This window comes from Papaver somniferum, chromosome 2, assembly GCF_003573695.1.
Source record: "Papaver somniferum cultivar HN1 chromosome 2, ASM357369v1, whole genome shotgun sequence".
NCBI lineage: Eukaryota > Viridiplantae > Streptophyta > Magnoliopsida > Ranunculales > Papaveraceae > Papaver > Papaver somniferum.
Genome location: NC_039359.1, coordinates 27549011 through 27573188, shown reverse-complemented (window position 1 = coordinate 27573188; position 24178 = coordinate 27549011). Strand labels below are relative to the sequence as shown.

The window sequence follows — 24178 nt, the reverse complement described above, 5'->3', positions numbered from 1 at the left end:
AGAATAGGGCACCGGAAATCTCCCTACCGGTAGCTGGAATCTTCTTCTCCGTCCACGGAATATTCCATCACGGCACCGTTACATATAACTGTCAACTAACAGTTTCTGTTAGTCAACCGGGTCAAGGAAGAGGAAGTCAGACACCCCAACACTTGAGGTAAGGGTCACCCAGATGGCAACTCCCTTAACCTTGGCTAGACTGCCACTAGCACTCTCCTATGAAATGACCATTTTGTCCTTTTTGCTCAATTGAGATAGATTTCTTCTTATTTTCTCCATATGACTCCAAAGTACCTAATAACTCAAAAACACTCGTAAAATACATAATTCACACGAAAAATAACAAAGAAAGCATAACCGATAGATATTAAATACGATGTATTCTACACCCTATCAAATTCCCCCAAACTTAGACTTTGCTAGTCCTCGAGCAAATTAAACTAAAACTTACAACTTCAAAGCGTTCCAGCGTCGCAAGCATCCAAAGAGCTATGAGGACATAGAGTTTCTGCATGCTAGTAATAAGAAGTTAGAAATACTAAAGACCATATTCTCATTATTAAATGTTGAGTGAGAAATAACCACACCATAATGAGAGAATGCGTGTTTGAGAAGCGATCAATAAGCATTTCACCTCGACTTCTGCCTCACCAAAAAGGGTTTTATGAAATTGCACTTAAAAGACTTACTTTTATGGTTCTCACATGTGTGCAGGTAGGAATGAAGAGAGAAATCCTGCAACACGTTGAATGGTGGGAAGGACAACTTCCGAAATATTTTTAAAACCCACATCTTTTAACATTTTGAAAACCATTTTTCTAACGATCTCTAAGAAAGGAAATCAACCACTATTATCGAGGATGAGATTACTTACTCACCTTCACATCCGATTGCAATGATGATAACACCACTCTCACGACATCCAATAGAAACGTATTCCGCTCCTCGTCTTTATCTTCTTGGTATTCGTCTTCGGCTTCAACTATGATGATAAACACTTGAACTTCGTAATTCCTTGAAAATTTGTAACTCTTTACCTTAAATCCTTGTCGCTTGAAACTTCCTTATATATTTTTCTTCCCCACGGCTTATTAAATAAAAGATAAAAACAAAAATTTCTCTTGCCATTATTATTTTTTTTAGAGACAAGAGAAATAAAATACAAAACAAAGTGAAAATAAAAACAAACCATGGCCGTGGGAAAAGTACTTTACCGCTTGATTCTTCACAACTTGTATCGTCTCGAAATCATAAACTTCAATAATTCTCACCTTTTGCTTTTCTTTGCTCTTGTAAATAAGTCTTCAACATGTATATATAATTCCGCTCATTGTCTAGTTGCTTTACTTGGATATGAAATTTACTCTTTTCTTGTTCCGTTGCTTGTAAACCTTGAACTTTTTCAACTTTCCTTGTAGATTTTGATTTCGCTCCCTTGTTGATGATGGTGGTGTTTCTATGGACCCGTTGTTGTCGAGAGAGAAAATGGTGCTAACTGCAAATCGAACTACAAGAAGGAGGCTTTCATCTATAGACGTCACCCTCATGATTGACAAAATTAGCACTCAAGAGATCAAAGAGTAGTTCTTTTATTGGTGGGAGGTTGGGTAGCTCACAATTCTACCCGGAATTAACGTACGGTGACACACACTCAAAAGAAAGCTCTTTAGTTATTTATAAAGAAATATGGTCGGTGCCTCACATGATATAAATAGGGTAGTCTCCACTAATGATTGATCAGCAACTCTAATAATGCATGTCTCCATGTTCCTAATCTGCATCACCGGCATGATTAAATCCATTATTTAACACTCTAACAAGCAAGAAATCTGAACGTAGTTCCCTAACACTTCCAAGTTCAGTTATGTCGGTCAGAATTATCTATGTAAACACACCTAGAAGTATGCTAGTGACTCTAAAATCTCTAAAAGTTGGAGGTTTTATGCAATTTTTTTTTTAATATGCTTAACCACTCCCCCACACTTAAACTTTACATTGTCCTCAATGTAATTGAATCCTTCTAGTAAAGTCAAGGTGGGAAATCCTAGTATGATATGGAACAAGAAAAAATAAATAAACAAAACAAAAAACAAAAGGATAAGAAATACAAAACTTATGGGTTGCCTCCCATTTAGCGCTTGTTTTAAAGTCGACGGCCCGACTTGGCTTCTTGTAAGATTCACTCCCCATATACTAAAAACCTGAAAATTTGGGGATCCACCCACAGTGCCTGTTTTGCAAACAATAACTCCATACAAATGTTAGCACAAGAAAATAATAATAATGTTATCGCTCGATAGAAATTTCCCCCACACTTAGTCTTGTCCACACTCGGAAGTGTATAAAGAACATAGAATTTGGGAACTTCCATGTATTTCTCTTGGCAAACCTGCATAGTGTTAGCATCAAGTGTTTCCAATGGTGGATGTCTAGAAACAAAATCATCCAAAAATACTTTCGAAGCACATACATTCAAACCAATAAGAGGTAAAGGAGAAGAATCAATATGCAAAGAGTTAGACAAACCTTGCACAATCTCTTGTATTACGGAATCCTCTTCATCCTTAAAAAATTCAAGTGAATTACTTACCTCTTGTAAATCGTGGTCCTCTATAAAACCTTGCAACCATTCTTCGTCATTTTCTAACTTAACCAAAGTATTGGAATCATTAAAATCATTGGCAAGTTCAATTGGGTCTTCCACAATATCATTCAATTCGGTTTCATTCTCAAGCATCACCGCTTCAACATCCTCGTCATCAGAATCGGGCCATTCCTCTCTCATAAAATCTTCTTTGGTATAAATTGAAAGATCTTATTTTGAGGGTGTTATACCATTTATAACAATAGGAAAGTCACATCCAATCTCCTCTTTTTGAATAGGTGAAGGATCGTTATTATGATCCGGAGTTGGAATAACTTTATCCTTGTTACAGTAATTTTCATAAGGTTCAAAATCATCATCGTAACCCATATAATAACGTTTTTTACGCTCCATTCTTAAAGCTCTTTTAGCTTCAATAATTTCTTCATCCGATGCTAGGCCTTCATCGATCCATTGATAAAACCTTCTCTTAATTTCCCTCAAACTAGGTTGCCTTACACCGAGGAGATCACGCATAGATTTAGAAGCATTACTATCCTCTGCTCCCAGTGATTGTTCACTTACATACCCGTCATAAGGTTGTTGATATGTATGAGAATATCCATAATGTCTATATCCTAAAGATGGTTGGAAGTTGCCATAATGTTGAGGTTGAAAACCGTATGGATTGTTGTAATATGCTTTCTCTTGTCCACCATACATGGAAAATTGGTACCTGAAATAAGATTCTCAAAAAACTAAGTTAGATACGATATAGAATCCAACAAAGCAAGAATAAAGAAAAAAAGAAAAATAAAAACAACTAAAATCGTCCGCTGCTCCCCGGCAGTGGCGCCAAATTTGATGTGTGTCATAACCACAACAAATTAGTTGATATTTTCCCACCTAATTAACAAGTAATATAGTGTAGTGAAGTTCGTTCCCACGAGGAGCAAGAAGTTTTAGTTGTTTAGTTGTCACAAAAATGGGGGATTGGTTTAGATTTTAAAAACAAAAGAAAATAAACAAAGCAATTAAAAGTGTATGTTGATTTGTTTTTAATTGTTGTAGAAAATGTGGTAATAAGATTCGTTCAACTCGAATTTGTGAAGGTTTTTCTAAAATTAAATAAAGTTGTTTCAAAGATAATAAGAAAATACCGAGACCCTGGATTCCACCATTAACCAATTAAGTGAAAATTCTAATCAATATCATGCAATTCTTTCTTTTAAAGTGGATCTAATATTTTGCCTATAATAGATTTTTGAAGTAATAGTTGTAATCACAAAGCATGAAACATCAAAAGTTTTAGAACCAAGCATGCTCCATCAAAACGATTCACAACTACTCAATAAAAATCAATTTTCTATAATAGTTCTATGCAAATAATCATGTAAAATAATTGCAATAAATAATTAAAATAGAATTATACCACTTTTCATGGAACAATGGCTTCCTCCATTGCCTCGGCTAAGGGATTTAGCTCCTCATATTAACCATTTGCTCAAAATACATGCTTATAGCCCAAAAGTGTTTACAAGAGGTGTAACAATAAAACAGAAAAATTGCAACAGAAATAACTGTTGCAAAGGCGCTGTTCAATTGTTACAGTGAAAGAAAAGAAGACAGTTCAGCTGTTACAGAGAAGTGATGTTGCGAATTTGAGACACTGTTCTTCCTTGCGACGTTTGTTCTTCAGCAGCAGCAGAAAACGGACAGTTCAACTGTAACTTCCTACAACTCGATCTTCTCAGCTCTGTGGTGCTCTAAACTACTCCAAACTATTCGTCATCCTTATAGGGGACCTAAGCATCCTATTTATACACAAAAGGGTCATTGAATCTTTCCCAAATCGCTTCGAAATCTCTTCTTTCCTTCCTTGGCAGTCACGGCAATAAGCTTTTCCCTAATTCGTTTCACGCGTTTCTGAGCTCTCCCAATTATATCAAACTTTTCCTTAGATAGAATATGTATCTTTGGAACGAATATCTTGCCTTTAATCTCTCTGAATGACCAAAAACAAACTCGACAGGGACTTGTTTCCTTATTTGCTCTGTTTCCTTTTTCCGGCAATTCCAGCCCAATTCGATCGGTCCAATTGCTTCTAATGAACTTGTTAAGTCATATCAAGTCCAGCCCAATCAATTTCCGGTGTTGAATCTCCCTGAAACAGCTCCAAAAATCGAGTCCAAAATCTGCAGACGATGCACATAGTTTCCCGCCAATTTTTTTTTTGCATTTGAATTTTGAAGAAGAAGACCTCCCCCTATCCAGTTCTGGTGTCCCTTTAGCACATGCCCGAAATGGGTTACCCCTTATCCAAAGCGAGAGTCCGAATAGCAAATGTCCTCCCAGGTGTCTTTAACAACTTTTCGAGCCAATTTCGCCGCAAAAGCTTATTTCTCCAAAAACACCTACAAAGAGATAAAATACCGAAATAAGTACAAAAATGGGTGCCAACAATATACACAATAGAGATGAAAATAGACACATAAATGCGTCTATCAAATACCCCCAAACTTATTATTTGCTAGTCCTCGAGAAAATCAAATAGAAAATAAAATCCTAACTCACTGTCGCAGGCATCTTCGATTGCATTTAGCGTATGCAATAAGCCTTTAAACCCCTAGGTGTCCCTAGTGGCCGAGTTATAGTCTCGGGAGGGCTTATAAGAGATATAACCACAAAACCTTTACTCCATACCTTAGCTATCTACGCAGAACCTTGGAAGGCACTAAAGAATCTCCTTGGTTGGCATACTTATTGACTACAAGACGAAGTACCCTGATGCGAAATTCCAATTGATGTACACGAGTTTGCACTCAAGCATACTAAAATTCATATAAAGTGACGGAGCTCTACTCAAATAGTTGCACTATGGACATCATATTCGGAGTCAAAACTAATCACATGGATAGATCAAGAAGATGGATATAGAAAGACATAGATGGGTTTTGATGTTTACTAAGTGAACGGCGTTTCCCATATCTGTCTGAAGGCCTCCGCCAAAATGAACCTATCCTAATGGGTTGATATACTAGTCTGACTAATATCAACACACTGGCATATACAAGGGTACCAGTGGTCGACTTTATTGAATTTATTCCTTTTGGTCAAATGGTCTGGTCTCAATTTTTTTTTATTTTTTTTTTCAACTTTTTTGGTAACTACCATTTTTTTTTCAACTTTTTGGTAACTACCATTTTTTTTCTTTTCTCTTTTTCTTTTTCAACTTTTTTTTTTCATGGTATCTCAATCACTCTAATTCACCCTAGCATTGGTAACAACTTGAATCGTGGGCCCCACCTATCACTTAGAGAAACATAGTTTAAAAACAAAATAAAATAAAAATAGAAGTGAAAAGGACTCAACGAGATATGGTGAAACTATCATGTTATTTCTAACACCTGAGCTCTGTGCTTTTATGAATAGACTCTTCTAGATGTTTCCATCTAATCAGATTGGTTCCTCAACTCCTACAACCAAAATGCTTCCATCCACTTAGATTGGTTAGTGCCATCCTTAATAAACATAAATTTCTAGGCTCTGGAGTTTATTTATTGCAACTAAAACGAAAAAAATAACAAAATGTTTCATCCCCACCCCCAAACCTAAATCTAACATTGTCCTCAATGTTTCTAGTGAAAGCACAATAAAGTATAAATAACATGAGGAATTTGTAAAGAGAGAAGTTGGAAAGATAGTACCTGGGTGAAGTGTAACCAAAAACCTACAAAAATAATATACAACATACAACATACAAACTGCCTTGATGGTCAATCAAGGTAAACAGGGTCCTCCAGAGGGACCTCCTCAACATCACCTGTAGGAAAAGGCTCTAAAAAGGGCTTCAATCGCTGACCGTTAACCTTTGAAGAACTACTACCATCTGGTTTCTCAATCTCAATAGCGCCATGAGGAAAAACAGTACGGACCACAAAAAGACCGATCCACCGAGAGTGCAACTTCCCGGGAAATAGATGCAAACGAGTGTCATACAGAAGAACTTTTTGACCTGGAGAAAATGACTTTCGTAAAATATTCTTATCATGCACAAGTTTCATTTTATTCTTATACTCCTTAGCACTATCGTATGCATCTCTACGAATCTCGTCCAACTCATTGAGCTGGAGCTTTCTATGAACTCCTGCCTTGTCAAGTGAAAAGTTTAAGCTCTTAACAGCCTAATAGGCTCTATGCTCTAACTCGACAGGTAGGTGACATGCCTTGCAAAATACTAGACGATAAGGGGACATTCCAATAGGTGTCTTAAACGCAGTACGGTAAGCCCATAAGGCATCAGTATGCCTCGACGACCAGTCTTTCCTATTGGGATTAACTATTTTTTCTAATATACGCTTAATTTCCCTATTGGATACCTCTACCTGACCACTAGTCTGAGGGTGATATGGGGTAGCTACTTTATGGGTAATACCATATTGTTTCATTAAAAGAGCAAACGGTTTATTACAAAAGTGTGAACCTCCATCACTAATTATGGCTCGCGATGTACCAAAACGTGTAAGTATATTCTCTTTCAAAAACTTAATTACGACCCTATGGACATTTGTTTTACACGGAACCGCCTCAACCCACTTAGACATATAGTCTACAACGACAAGTATGTAAAGATAACCTAAAGAATTAGGAAATGGACCCATAAAATCAATTCCCCACACATCAAATACCTCAATCACTAAAATAGGGTTCAAAGGCATCATATTTCTACGGGAAATAGTTCCTAACCTCTGGAAACGATCACAAGAAACACAGTGACTATGGGAGTCTTTAAACAATGAAGGCCAGTAAAATCCACACTGCAATATCTTAGCAGCAGTTTTTTAGCACTAAAATGACCCCCACAAGCATGTTCATGACAAAAGGAGAGAATACTGGACTGGTCACTCTCAGGTACACATCTCCTAATAATCTGGTCGGGACAATACTTAAACAAATAAGGATCGTCCCAAAAGAAATGCTTAACCTCGGCTAAAAACCTAGAACGATCTTGTTTACCCCAATGTTGAGGGGTACGGCCAGTAACAAGATAATTCACTATATTTGCATACCAAGGTGATTGGGAAACAGAGAACAATTGTTCATCAGGAAAGCTATCCCTTATAGGAAGGGCATCACTAGGGTAACTAACAACTAACCTGGATAAGTGGTCTGCTACTACATTTTCAGCACCCTTTTTGTCTCTAATGTCTGGAGAAAATTCTTGTAACAATAGGATCCACCTAATCAGTCTAGGTTTGGTGTCCTTCTTAGACAAAAGGTATTTCAAAGAAGCATGATCAATATATATTACGATCTTAGAACCTAAAGGGTAGGATCTAAACTTATCCAAGGCAAACACGATGGCTAACAGTTCCTTCTCGGTAGTTGTATAGTTCAATTGGGCATCATTCAGAGTTTTGCTAGCATAGTAAATCACATGAAGTAATTTGTCTACTCGTTGACCTAACACAACGCCTATAGCATAATCTGAAGCATCACACATAATCTCAAAGGGTAGGTTCCAGTTGGGTGCCTGGACTATGGGAGCGGTAGTGATTAAATTTTTAAGCTTCTCAAAAGCCTCTAAACAAGCATCATCAAAGACAAACTTAACATCTTTTGCAAGCAAATTGCAAAGAGGTCTAGAAATCAAGCTAAAATCCTTAATGAATCGACGGTAAAAACCTGCATGCTCTAGGAATGACCTAATGTCTTTTACGATTTTTGGGACCTGTAAAGTCTTAATAAGGTCAACTTTGGCTTTGTCTACCTCTATACCTTTTGAAGAAATGATGTGCCCTAAAACAATTCCTGATTTAACCATGAAATGGCATTTTTCCCAATTAAGCACTAAATTCTTTTCCTTACACCTAGTCAACACTAATGTCAAATGATGCAAGCAATCATCAAAAGATGAACCAAACACTGAAAAATCATCCATAAAGACCTCTAAAAACTGTTCTACCATATCAGAAAATATGCTCATCATACAACGCTGAAAAGTCGCAGGGGCATTACACAGCCCGAAAGGCATGCGTCTATACGCGAATGTACCAAAGGGACAGGTAAAAGTGGTTTTCTCTTGGTCTTCTGGGGCAATACCGATCTGATTATATCCGGAAAAGCCATCTAAAAAGCAATAGAAACTATATCCAGCTAATCTCTCTAGCATTTGGTCGATAAAAGGAAGGGGAAAGTGATCCTTCCTTGTGACCTTGTTCAATTTCCTATAGTCGATACAGACACGCCATCCCATGGTCACTCGGGTTGGGATTAACTCATTATCCTCATCCTGGACTAAAGTGATACCTGATTTCTTGGGAACAACCTGAACGAGGCTGACCCACTTACTGTCTGAAATTGGGTAGATAATACCCGCATCTAACAACTTAAGCACCTCTTTTCGAACTACTTCGTTCATGTTAGGGTTCAGCCGACGTTGCATCTCCCTAGACGGTTTGGAGTCTTCCTCTAAATGAATCTGATGCATACAAACGGTATGACTAATACCCTTAATGTCTGATATAGACCACCCTAAAGCTTCCTTATTCTCTTGAAGTAATTTTACTAGCCTACTTTCCTGATCACTATCCAAGTCGGCAGCAATAAGCACAGGTAAAGTCTTAGATGGGCCTAAGAACACATACTTCAGGTTATCTGGTAGTGGTTTGAGGTCCAACTTAGGGGGGCTCTTCTAAGGAAGGAACTAAGGTAGTCTCAGAAGCTGGTAATGGTTCGAACCTAGCTTTCCATCTATCAGTGTCTAACACATGGGTAGAATCTAATAGAGCATTCACTTGTTCAATGGCACTATCATCGTCGAAATCTAAACCAAAATGGGATAGACAACTCTCTAGTGGGTCTTCGGACAAGATGTTTGGTAATGACTCCTGAATTAAGGATTCTATCATATTCACTCCAACACATGTGTCATCTAGCTCATAAGGTAGCTTACTGACATTAAAAATGTTCATTTCGATAGTCATATTACCAAAGGATAAATTCATCACACCATTTCGACAGTTTATGATCGCATTAGACGTAGCTAAGAATGGGCGACCTAAAATCACAGGTATCTGGTTCTCTGGGTCAGGGACAGGTTGGGTATCTAGGACCACGAAATCCACTGGATAAATAAACTTGTCGACCTCAATAAGAACATCCTCGATAACACCTCGAGGAATTTTGACAAACCTATCAGCTAACTGCAGTGTTATCTGAGTAGGTTTCATTTCACCAAGACCTAGCTGTAAGTACACATGGTACGACAGTAAGTTCACACTGGCTCCTAAGTCAAGTAAAGCTCTTTCTACCCGGTGTTTACCTATTGTGCAAGCAATGGTTGGGGAACCTGGGTCTTTGTACTTTGGAGTGGTAGTGTTCTGAATGATTGAACTTACATGACTAGCTAAAAAGGCTTTCTTATGGATGCTAAGTTTTCTCTTTCGCGTAAACATATCCTTAAGGAACTTGGCATAAGCAGGAATTTGCGTAATTGCATCTAATAAAGGAAGGTTTATGGTAACTTTCTTAAAAACCTCCAATATGTCATTAAAGATCGATGCTAACAGCTGGGGAAATGGGGCTCTAGGCGCAGGATCAGACCTCTCAGGAACCGAGTCATCATCATTGGAAATTTTATCAGTCCCCTCAGTTAGCGGTCCCGAGGGATGAGATCCTGAGGGGTGAACTACAGTATGTTCACTATAGGGCATGTTTACCTGATTGTCTACTACTCTACCACTCCTAAGGGTTCTAATAACATTCAATTGATTCGATGGTTTTGCACCTACTTCATGAACTCCTCTAGGGTTGGGAGTAGTCTGACTAGGGATCCTTCCGTTATCTCTCTCACTTAAGGTTTTAGCTATTTGGCCGACTTGAATTTCTAGCTTAGCAAGGCTCTGAGCACTAGTTTGAAAGTTCTGCTTGGTTTCCTGTTGAAAACTAAGTTGGCTCTTTAATAACATGTCATGGCTCTGTGCTAACATATCCTGGCTCTTTCTTAGTATACTAAGAGATTCCTCTAAGCTCGTTATTCTATTCTCTGAAGAGTTCTGAAACTGACCTGAAGAGTTCTTATCTGAACCAAAACCTGGGGGAGCATTAGAATTACTAAACTGACCTTGACTCTGGCCTTTAGACCACGAAAGGTTCGGATGGTTTCTCCAACCAGGATTATAGGTTTCTGAATATGGGTCAAACTTCTGACGGTTATCGAATCTAGTGTTATTATAGAGAGCATTGGCTTGCTCTTCATTATTTTGGCCTTCCCAAAAAGGCTCCAATCTACCACTAGTGTGACCAATTTCTAAAGCTTCTAACCTTTTCGCTATAGCAGCAATTTTGGCATCTGATTCAAAGCTTCCTTCTACCCTATTAACGTTTCCTCTGCCTAGAAGAATTGTTTTCTGGGGTACCCTATTACTTTCCCATTGTTGGGTCTTTTCAGCGATTTCATGCAAGTATGTCATCGCATTATCAACTGTTTGGTTTTCAAACCCACCTGTACACATGGACTCTACTGTAGTTGTGGTGGGATAATCTAAACCCTCATAAAGGATCTGAACTAACCTAACCTTTTCTAAACCATGATGAGGACATTGGGATAATAAATCATTGAACCTTTCCAAATACCTATACAAAGATTCTCCCTCCTGTTGTGTAAACGTGCAGATTTGCGTCCTAATAGACGAGGTTTTGTGCCTAGGGAAAAACTTTTTCAAAAAGGCGGATGTAAGTTGTCCATAGGTTTCAATTGATTCGGAAGCCAAACTATACATCCACGACTTGGCTTTATCTTTTAAGGAAAAGGGGAATAACCTGAGTTTTAAAGCATCATCATCAAGGTTTCTAATTTTCAGGGTACTACAGATTTCCTCAAAGTCCCTAACATGGAAATAGGGGTTTTCATTTTCATTTCCTAAAAATATTAGGAGCAACTGTAAGGTTCCAGGCTTAAGTTCATAATTTTCTTCAGTTTCACGTAACTTGATACACGAGGGACGAGTAGTCCTAGTAGGATTCAACAAGGCTTTCAAAGTTTCCATTTCTGGCGCTATTGGACTATCAGGGATTTTCTCTTCAAACGGACGTTCAAAAACGGAATCTTCACGAATCGGACTCTCTAAATTGAGGTAATCAAGACACTTAGAACTACTAGGTTTCTCTTTAACAAATCTACCTAGGGCGTCTCTTTTACGTTCAGGCATGCAAAACAGAATAAGGAAGGGAATTCTATGCAAACACAAAACAAGGCTGACTCAACCAAATCAAACCTAAATTTCTAGCAAACAAAAAGCATGATGGCTCCACTTAGATTGTCACTAGACCAGCTTCTATTCTTTCGAAAAGGAACTCGTTACAATCTGAGAAAACCCCTCTGAAATCAATCCGAGTCAAAGTAAGTTGAATCAAGGCGAGGGGAGCTCAGTGGAGCTTTGATACCCAAGGCCTCACCGATTACAAGGCGGTGCAGTCACGCATTCAACTCACAGAAACCGTCAAGAACTTCGAAGTATGCTCAAAAGAGTAACCAATATTCTTCGAACGACTTTCCTATTAAGCTCGTTACCCTATAGGTCTCGTTCTAGTCAAAATTTTAGGCTTAGGTTCGCATTTGGTTTCGTGTTCCTAAGGCGGGCAAGAAGAGAACGGTGATGAAATCCGAACCCTTATCTTGCATGGCCAGTCCTTGCCCTTTACTAGGAATTGAAAGCAACCGTATTCAAGTCCTCAACATATATTCACCTTAAGGAATACAGTAAACCCGCTGACAGGGGATTCGCGGGTGTTTCGAAAAACTTACCTCCCGTACCAGACGGGCGAAGAACCGGTGATGTCGACTCGGGCCACAAATCCTATGTTATGTACGAACCCGAGGGGCCGAGGTGATATCGTAATCACCGTCCTTCCCTGCACACATTTTGTATTTAAACCAACCCTTCCTTAGGGTTCAAAAATAATAATGTCCAAAGTCCAATGTCCAAGTGTCCAAAAAGAAAAGAAAAAAAATTACAAAAATAGCAAACCCTAATACAATTCTCTCTCTCTCTTTTTTTTTTAATAAAGAAAAATAAACAAACCCTAAAAAAAATAAAATATCTAAAAAGAAATTGTCTTCTTTTCCGTTCTTTTCTCTTTAATCTTTTGCTCCAATTCTTTATGCTTTAAGTTCCAGTCTTTACGAAATCATCAAACTCCTTGGCTTAATTCGCTTTATGATCCAAAACCTGTAGACAAAAGACAAATACCCAAAAACGTAAAAAGAACAAAAATAAAAAAAAAATAAAAAAAAAATAAAAAAAATAAAAGAAAACTAAGTCTAAAAACCCTAAAAGCAAATCCGCGTTGGCGGCGCCAAAAATTGATTTGTTTTTAATTGTTGTAGAAAATGTGGTAATAAGATTCGTTCAACTCGAATTTGTGAAGGGTTTTCGAAAATTAAATAAAGTTGTTTCAAAGATAATAAGAAAATACCGAGACCCTGGATTCCACCATTAACCAATTAAGTGAAAATTCTAATCAATATTCATGCAATTCTTTCTTTTAAAGTGATCTAATATTTTGCCTCTAATAGATTTTTGAAGTAATAGTTGTAATCACAAAGCATGAAACATCAAAAGTTTTAGAACCAAGCATGCTCCATCAAAACGATTCACAACTACTCAATAAAAATCAATTTTCTATAATAGTTCTATGCAAATAATCATGTAAAATAATTGCAATAAATAATTAAAATAGAATTATACCACTTTTCATGGAACAATGGCTTCCTCCGTTGCCTCGGCTAAGGGATTTAGCTCCTCATATTAACCATTTTCTCAAAATACATGCTTATAGCCCAAAAGTGTTTACAAGAGGTGTAACAATAAAACAGAAAAATTGCAACAGAAATAACTGTTGCAAAGGCGCTGTTCAATTGTTACAGTGAAAGAAAAGAAGACAGTTCAGCTGTTACAGAGAAGTGATGTTGCGAATTTGAGACACTGTTCTTCCTTGCGACGTTTGTTCTTCAGCAGCAGCAGAAAACGGACAGTTCAGCTGTAACTTCCTACAACTCGATCTTCTCATCTCTGTGGTGCTCTAAACTACTCCAAACTATTCGTCATCCTTCTAGGGGACCTAAGCATCCTATTTATACACAAAAGGGTCATTGAATCTTTCCCAAATCGCTTCGAAATCTCTTCTTTCCTTCCTTGGCAGTCACGGCAATAATCTCTTCCCTAAATCATTTCACGCGTTTCTGAGCTCTCCCAATTATATCAAACTCTTACTTAGATAGAATATGTATCTTTGGAACGAATTTCTTGCCTTTAATCTCTCTGAATGTCCAAAAACAAACTCGACAGGGACTTGTTTCCTTATTTGCTCTGTTTCCTTTTTCCGGCAATTCCAGCCCAATTCGATCGGTCCAATTGCTTCTAATGAACTTGTTAAGTCATATCAAGTCCATCACAATCAATTTCCGGTGTTGAATCTTCCCTGAAACAGCTCCAAAAATCGAGTCCAAAATCTGCAGACGCTGCACATAGTTTCCCGCCAATTTTTTTTTTTGCATTTGAATTTTGAAGAAGAAGACCTCCCCCTATCCAGTTCTGGTGTCCCTGTAGCACATGCCCGAAATGGGTTACCCCTTATCCAAAGCGAGAGTCCAAATAGCAAATGTCCTCCCAGGTGTCTTTAACAACTTTTCGAGCCAATTTCGCCGCAAAAGCTTATTTCTCCAAAAACGCCTACAAAGAGATAAAATACCGAAATAAGTACAAAAATGGGTGCTAACAATATACACAATAGAGATGAAAATAGACACATAAATGCGTCTATCATATGTTGAAACCAATAAGAGAGATTAGATCAAGGAATCCTTCTTCGTTGCAAAACAATGATTCAAGTTATGTTCTTTTCCACTTTTTATTAGTCACAAATTATCACCAACCGTAGGTAAAGCATCTAGCTCAGTGCTAAACCCCTAAATCCCTAGTATCACCGGATACGGAAGTTCTCGACTACCGGATTCTATTCACCAAACCACCTAGTAGTAGCTCACTCAAGATGTAATTTAGTTAAACACATTAAGATTTATGAATTTATTAGGTTGATATTAGTAGTTAGACTCTTAGCTCAAGATCTACTTGCTAACGTTGTTTTCACACACAATTTCTCCACGGAATCCCTCCGCAAGGTCTCGTGTTTGATACTTGTGTAAAGAGTCAAGAAACGATTACTTATCCCCTAACTTTCACTAGATTTAGATCAATTAACAAATCAATTTAGTATGCATCCTAAAAGACCTATCAATCAACCATGAATGTATAAACATTCCTATTAGTAAAAACAAATGATAATCATGTGAAAACTTCAAAGTAGATTTAAAACAAAACTCAAAACATGTCAAGAACTAGGAATTTATCCTCAATCATTAAAATTAGCTACTCATGCTAAGGAGTTCACACAAAGAATAAAGAAAAAAAGAAGTGTTGTGTGTGTAAAAGGTGTGTAAAAGTTGTGTAGAGAACTTCTCTATTTATAGGCTTCAATTTCCTAGCAATCCTCTTAGGAATAGAATCCTCATTCCATAATAACACCACTTTCCTAATTTGAGCCTAATTCCAATTTCAAGTCCAATTCTCCTAATCTTCCAAGTTTCCTTTCCAAATCCAAGCCCAATTCTTCAAACCCATGAGTCTAGATGAGTCTAGAAAATTCTTCATTAATTGAGTCGCCGGAACTTCACTGGTACCACCAGAAATCTCCCTGCCGGTCGCTGGAATCTTCTTCTCCGTCCACGGAATATTCCATCACGGCACCGTTACATATAACTGTCAACTAACAGTCTCTGTTAGTCAACCGGGTCAAGGAAGAGGAAGTCAGACACCCCAGCACTTGAGATAAGTGTCACCCATATGCCAACCCCCTTAACCTTGGCTAGACTGCCACTAGCACTCTCCTATGAAATGACCATTTTGTCCTTTTTGCTCAATTGAGATAGATTTCTTCTTATTTTCTCCATATGACTCCAGAGTACCTAATAACTCAAAAACACTCGTAAAATACATAATTCACACGAAAAATAACAAAGAAAGCATAACCGATAGATATTAAATACGATGTATTCTACAGCCTATCAAATTCCCCCACACTTAGACTTTGCTAGTCCTCGAGCAAATTAAACTAAAACTTACAACTTCAAAGAATTCCAGCGTCGCAAGCATCCAAAGAGATATGAGGACATAGATTTTCTGCATGCTAGTAATAAGAAGTTAGAAATAATAAAGAACATATTCTCATTCTTAAATGTTGAGTGAGAAATAACCACACCATAATGAGAGAATGCATGTTTGAGAAGCGATCAATAAGCATTTCGCCTCGACTTCTGCCTCACCAAAAAGGGTTTTATGAAATTGCACTCAAAATATGTACTTTTATGGTTCTCACATGTGTGCAGGTAGGAACAAGAGAGAAATCCTGCAACACGTTGAATAGTGGGAAGGACAACTTCCGAAATATTTTAAAAACCCACATCTTTTAACATTTTGAAAACCATTTTTCTAACGATCTCTAAGAAAGGAAATCAACCACTATTATCGAGGATGAGATTATTTAATCACCTTCACATCCAATTACAATGATGATAACACCACTCTCACGACATCCAATAGAAACGTATTCCGCTCCTCGTCTTTATCTTCTTGGCATTCGTCTTCGGATTCAACTTAGATGATAAACACTTGAACTTCGTAATTCCTTGACAATTTGTAACTCTTTACCTTAAATCCTTGTCAATTGAAACTTCCTTATAGATTTTTCTTCCCCGCGGATTATTAAATAAAAGATAAAAACAAAAATTTCTCTTGCCACTATTTTTTTTTTAGAGACAAGAGAAATAAAATACAAAACAAAGTGAAAATAAAAACAAACCATGGCCATGGGAAAAGTACTTTACCTCTTGATTCTTCACAACTTGTATCGTCTCGAAATCATAAACTTCAATAATTCTCACCTTTTGCTTTTCTTTGCTCTTGTAAATAAGTATTCAACATGTATATATAATTCCGCTCATTGTCTAGTTGCTTTACTTGGATATGAAATTTACTCTTTTCTTGTTCCGTTTCTTGTAAACCTTGAACTTTTTCAACTTTTGTTGTAGATTTTGATGTCGCTCCCTTGTTGATGATGATGGTGTTTCTATGGACCCGTTGTTGTCGAGAGAGAAAATGGTGCTAACTGAAAATCGAACTACAAGAAGGAGGCTTTCATCTATAGACGTCACCCTGATGATTGACAAAATAGCACTCAAGAGATCAAAGAGTAGTGCTTTGATTGGTGGGAGGTTGGTAGCTCACAATTCTACCTGGAATTAACGTACGGTGACACACACTCAAAAGAAAGCTCTTTAGTTATTTATAAAGAAATCTGGTCGGTGCCTCGCATGATATAAATAGGGTAGTCTCCACTAATGATTTATCAGCAACTCTAATAATGCATGTCTCCCTGTTCCTAATCTGCATCACCGGCATGATTAAATCCATTATTTAACACTCTAACAAGCAAGAAATCCGAACGTAGTTCCCTAACACTTCCAAGTTCAGTTATGTCGGTCAGAATTATATATGTAAACACACCTAGAAGTATGCTAGTGACTCTAAAATCTCTAAAAGTTGGAGGTTTTATGCAATTTTTTTTTCTTCTTAATATGCTTAACCACTCCGCCACACTTAAACCTTACATTGTCCTCAATGTAGTTGAATCCTCCTAGTAAAGTCAAGGTAGGAAATCCTAGTATGATATGGAACAAGAAAAAATAAATCGACAAAACAAAAAACAAAAGGATAAGAAATACAAAACCTATGGGTTGCCTCCCATTTAGCGCTAGTTTTAAAGTCGACGGCCCGACTTGGCTTCTTGTAAGATTCACTCCCCATATACTAAAAAAATGAAAATTTGGGGATCCACCCACAGTGCTTGTTTTTCAAACAATAACTCCATACAAATGTTAGCAAAAGAAAATAATAATAATGTTATTGCTCGATAGAAATTTCCCCCACACTTAGTCTTGTCCACACTCGGAAGTGTATAAAGAACATAGAATTTGGGAACTTCCATGTATTTCTCTTGGCAAACCTGCATAGTGTTAGCATCAAGTGTTTCCAATGGTGGATGTCTAGAAACAAAATCATCCAAAAATACTTTCGAAGCACATACATTCAAACCAATAAGAGGTAAAGGAGAAGAATCAATATGCAAAGAGTTAGAAAAACCTTGCACAATCTCTTGTATTACGGAATCCTCTTCATCCTTAAAAAATTCAATTGAATTACTTACCTCTTGTACATCGTGCTCCTCTATCAAACCTTGCAACCATTCTTCGTCGTTTTCTACCTTAACCAAAGTCTTGGCATCATTAAAATCATTGGGACGTTCAATTGGGTCTTCCACAATATCATTCAATTCGGTTTCATTCTCAAACATCACCGCTTCAACATCCTCGTCATCAGAATCGGGCCATTCCTCTCTCATAAAATCTTCTTCGGTATAAATTGAAAGATCTTCTTTTGAGGGTGTTACACCATTTATAAAAATAGGCAAGTCACATCCAATCTCCTCCTTTTGAATAGGTGAAGAATCGTTATTATGATCCGGAGTTGGAATAACTTTATCCTTGTTACAATAATTTTCATAAGGTTCAAAATCATCATCGTAACCCATATAATAACGTTTTTCACGCTCCATTCTTAAAGCTCTTTTAGCTTCAAAAATTTCTTCATCCGATGCTAGGCCTTTATCGATCAATTGATAAAACCTTCCCTCAAGTTCCCTCAAACTAGGTTGCCTTACACCGAGGAGATCACGCTTAGAATTAGAAGCATTACTATCCTCCCCTCCTAGTGATTGTTCACTTACATACCCGTCATAAGGTTGTTGATATGTATGAGAATATCCATAAAGTCTATATCCTAAGGATGGTTGGAAGTTACCATAATTTTGAGGTTGAAAACCGTATGGATTGTTGTAATATGCTTGCTCTTGTCCACCATACATGGAAAACTGGTACCTGAAATAAGATTCTCAAAAAACTAAGTTAGATACGATATAGATTCCAAAAAACCAAGAATAAATCAAAAGAGAAAAATAAAAACAACTAAAATCGTCCGCTGCTCCCCAGCAGCGGCGCCAAATTTGATGCGTGTCCTAACCACAACAAATTAATTAATATTTTTCCACCTAATTAACAAGTAATATAGTGTAGTCAAGTTCTTTCCCACGAGGAGAAAGAAGTTTAAGTTGTTTAGTTGTCACAAAAGGGGGATTGGTTTTAGATTTTAAAAACAAAAGAAAATAAACAAAGCAGTTAAAAGTGTATGTTGAAACCAATAAGACAGATTAGATCAAGGAATCCTTCTTCGTTGCAAAACAATGATTCAAGTTATGTTCTTTTCCACTTTTTATTAGTCACAGATTATCACCAACCGTAGGTATAGCATCTAGCTCAGTGCTAAACCCCTAAATCCCTAGTATCACCGGATACAGAAGTTCTCGACTACCAGATTCTATTCACCAAACCACCTAGTAGTATCTCACTCAAGATTTAATTTAGTTAAACGCATTAAGGTATTTGAATTTATTAGGTTGATATTAGTAGTTAGACTCTTAGCTCAATATCTACTTGCTAACGTTGTTTTCACACATAATTGCTCCACGGAATCCCTCCGCAAGGTCTCGTGTTTGCTACTTGTGTAAAGAGTCAAGAAACGATTACTTATCCCCTAACTTTCACTAGATTTAGATCAATTAACAAATCAATTTAGTATGCATCCTAAAAGACCTATCAATCAACCATGAATGTATAAACATTTCTATTAGTAAAAACAAACGATAATCATGTGAAAACTTCAAAGTAGATTTAAAATAAAACTCAAAACATGTCAAGAACTAGGAATTCATCCTCAATCAATAAAATTAGCTACTCATGCTAAGGAGTACACACAAAGAATAAAGAAAAAAAGAAGTGTTGTGTGTGTAAAAGGTGTGTAAAAGTTGTGTAGAGAACTTCTCTATTTATAGGCTTCAATTTCCTAGCAATCCTCTTAGGAATAGAATCCCCATTCCATAATAACACCACTTTCCCAATTTGAGCCTAATTCCAATTTCAAGTCCAATTCTCCTAATCTTCCAAGTTTCCTTTCCAAATCCAAGCCCAATTCTTCAAACCCAGGAGTCTAGATGAGTCTAGAAAATTCTTCATTAATTGAGTCGCCGGAACTTCACTGGTACCACCAGAAATCTCCCTGTCGGTCGCTGGAATCTTCTTCTCCGTCCACGGAATATTCCATCACGGCACCGTTACATATAAATGTCAACTAACAGTCTCTGTTAGTCAACTGGGTCAAGGAAGAGGAAGTCAGACACCCCAGCACTTGAGATAAGGGTCACCCAGATGGCAACCCCCTTAACCTTGGCTAGACTGCCACTAGCACTCTCCTGTGAAATGACCATTTTGTCCTTTTTGCTAAATTGAGATAGATTTCTTCTTCTTTTCTCCATATGATTCCAGAGTACCTAATAATTCAAAAACAATCGTAAAATACATAATTCACACGAAAAATAACAAAGAAAGCATAACCGATAGATATTAAATACGATGTATTCTACACCCTATCAAATTCCCCCACACTTAGACTTTGCTAGTCCTCGAGCAAATTAAACTAAAACTTACAACTTCAAAGCGTTCCAGCGTCGCAAGCATCCAAAGAGCTATGAGGACATAGATTTTCTGCATGCTAGTAATAAGAAGTTAGAAATAATAAAGAACATATTCTCATTCTTAAATGTTGAGTGAGAAATAACCACACCATAATGAGAGAATGCGTGTTTGAGAAGCGATCAATAAGCATTTCGCCTCGACTTCTGCCTCACCAAAAAGGGTTTTATGAAATTGCACTCAAAAGACGTACTTTTATGGTTCTCACATGTGTGCAGGTAGGAATGAAGAGAGAAATCCTGCAACACGTTGAATGGTGGGAAGGACAACTTCCGAAATATTTTAAAAACCCACATCTTTTAACATTTTGAAAACCATTTTTCTAACGATTTTTAAGAAAGGAAATCAACCACTATTATCGAGGATGAGATTATTTACTCACCTTCACATCCAATTGCAATGATGATAACACCACTCTCACGACATTCAATAGAAACGTATTCCTCTCCTCGTCTTTATCTTCTTGGTATTCGTCTTCGGCTTCAACTTAGATGATAAACACTTGAACTTCGTAATTCCTTGACAATTTGTAACTCTTTACCTTAAATCCTTGTCGCTTGAAACTTCCTTATATATTTTTCTTCCCCGCGGCTTATTAAATAAAAGATAAAAACAAAAATTTCTCTTGCCACTATTTTTTTTAGAGACAAGAGAAATAAAATACAAAAAAAAGTGAAAATAAAAACAAACCATGGCCGTGGGAAAAGTACTTTACCGCTTGTATCTTCACAACTTGTATCGTCTCGAAATCATAAACTTCAATAATTCTCACCTTTTGCTTTTCTTTGCTCTTGTAAATAAGTCTTCAACATGTATATATAATTCCGCTCATTTTCTAGTTGCTTTACTTGGATATGAAATTTACTATTTTCTTGTTCCGTTTCTTGTAAACCTTGAACTTTTTCAACTTTCGTTGTAGATTTTGATGTCGCTCCCTTGTTGATGATGATGGTGTTTCTATGGACCCATTGTTGTCGAGAGAGAAAATGGTGCTAACTGCAAATCCAACTACAAGAAGGAGGATTTCATCTATAGACGTCACCCTCATGATTGATAAAATTAACACTCAAGAGATCAAAGAGTAGTGCTTTTATTGGTGGGAGGTTGGTAGCTCACAATTCTACCCGGAATTGACGTACGGTGACACACACTCAAAAGAAAGCTCTTTAGTTATTTATAAAGAAATCTGGTCGGTGCCTCGCATGATATAAATAGGGTAGTCTCCACTAATGATTTATCAGCAACTCTAATAATGCATGTCTCCCTGTTCCTAATCTGCATCACCGGCATGATTAAATCCATTATTTAACACTCTAACAAGAAAGAAGTCCGAACGTAGTTCCCTAACACTTCCAAGTTCAGTTATGTCGGTCAGAATTCTCTATGTAAACACACCTAGAAGTATGCTAGTGACTCTAAAATCTCTAAAAGTTGGAGGTTTTATGCAAAAAAAAATTTTCTTCTTAATATGCTTAACCACTCCGCCACACTTAAACCTTACATTGTCCTCAATGTAGTTGAATCCTCTTAGTATCGTCAAGGTAGGAAATCCTAGTATGATATGGAACAAGAAAAAATAAATCGACAAAACAAAAAACAAAAGGATAAGAAATACAAAACCTATGGGTTGCCTCCCATTTAGCGCTTGTTTTAAAGTCGACGGCCCGACTTGGATTCTTGTAAGATTCACTCCCCATATACTAACAACCTGAAAATTTGGGGATCCACCCACAGTGCCAGTTTTGCAAACAATAACTCCATACAAATGTTAGCACAAGAAAATAATAATAATATTATTGCTCGATAGAAATTTCCCCCACACTTAGTCTTGTCCACACTCGTAAGTGTATAAAGAACATAGAATTTGGGAACTTCCATGTATTTCTCTTGGCAAACCTGCATAGTGTTAGCATCAAGTGTTTCCAATGGTGGATGTCTAGAAACAAAATCATCCAAAAATACTTTCGAAGCACATACATTCAAACCAATAAGAGGTAAAGGAGAAGAATCAATATGCAAAGAGTTAGAAAAACCTTGCAAAATCTCTTTTATTACGGAATCCTCTTCATCCTTAAAAAATTCAAGTGAATTACTTACCTCTTGTACATCGTGCTCCTCTATCAAACCTTGCAACCATTCTTCGTCGTTTTCTACCTTAACCAAAGTCTTGGCATCATTAAAATCATTGGAAAGTTCAATTGGGTCTTCCACAATATCATTCAATTCGGTTTCATTCTCAAGCATCACCGCTTCAACATTCTCGTCATCAGAATCGGGCCATTCTTCTCTCATAAAATCTTCTTCGGTATAAATTGAAAGATCTTCTTTTGAGCGTGTTACACCATTTATAACAATAGGCAAGTCACATCCAATCTCCTCCTTTTGAATAGGTGAAGAATCGTTATTATGATCCGGAGTTGGAATAACTTTATCCTTGTTACAATAATTTTCATAAGGTTCAAAATCATCATCGTAACCCATATAATAACGTTTTTCACGCTCCATTCTTAAAGCTCTTTTAGCTTCAAGAATTTCTTCATCCGATGCTAGGCCTTTATCGATCAATTGATAAAACCTTCCCTCAAGTTCCCTCAAACTAGGTTGCCTTACACCGAGGAGATCACGCGTAGAATTAGAAGCATTACTATCCTCCCCTCCTAGTGATTGTTCACTTACATACCCGTCATAAGGTTGTTGATATGTATGAGAATATTCATAAAGTCTATATCCTAAGGATGGTTGGAAGTTGCCATAATGTTGAGGTTGAAAAACGTATGGATCGTTGTAATATGCTTGCTCTTGTCCACCATACATGGAAAACTGGTACCTGAAATAAGATTCTCAAAAAACTAAGTTAGATACGATATAGAATCAAACAAAGCAAGAATAAATCAAATAAGAAAAATAAAAACAACTAAAATCGTCCGCTGCTCCCCGGCAGCGGCGCCAAATTTGATGCGTGTCGTAATCACAACAAATTAATTAATATTTTTCCACCTAATTAACAAGTAATATAGTGTAGTCAAGTTCGTTCCCACGAGGAGCAAGAAGTTTTAGTTGTTTAGTTGTCACAAAAAGGGGGGATTGGTTTTAGATTTTAAAAACAAAAGAAAATAAACAAAGCAATTAAAAGTGTATGTTGAAACCAATAAGAGAGATTAGATCAAGGAGTACTTCTTCGTTTCAAAACAATGATTCAAGTTATGTTATTTTCCACTTTTTATTAGTCACAGATTATCACCAACCGTAGGTAAAGCATCTAGCTCAGTGTTAAACCCCTAAATCCCTAGTATCACCGGATACGGAAGTTCTCGACTACCGGATTCTATTCACCAAACCACCTAGTAGTAGCTCACTCAAGATGTAATTTAGTTAAACACATTAAGATTTATGAATTTATTAGGTTGATATTAATAGTTAGACTCTTAGCTCAAGGTCTACTTGCTAACGTTGTTTTCACACACAACTTCTCCACGGAATCCCTCCGCAAGGTCTCGAGTTTGCTACTTGTGTAAAGAGTCAAGAAACAATTACTTATCCCCTAACTTTCACTAGATTTAGATCAATTAACAAATTAATTTAGTATGCATCCTAAAAGACCTATCAATCAACCATGAATGTATAAACATTTCTATTAGTAAAAACAAACGATAATCATGTGAAAACTTCAAAGTAGATTTAAAATAAAACTCAAAACATGTCAAGAACTAGGAATTCATCCTCAATCAATAAAATTAGCTACTCATGCTAAGGAGTTCACACAAAGAATAAAGAAAAAAAGAAGTGTTGTGTGTATAAAAGGTGTGTAAAAGTTGTGTAGAGAACTTCTCTAT

The 24178-nt window shown here is 37.0% G+C and overlaps 1 pseudogene; it reads left to right on the top strand.

The window, feature by feature from the left end:
- The first annotated feature begins 11170 nt into the window (after window positions 1–11170).
- LOC113354613 lies at window positions 11171–11270 on the top strand (annotated as a pseudogene).
- Window positions 11271–24178: the final 12908 nt, after the last annotated feature.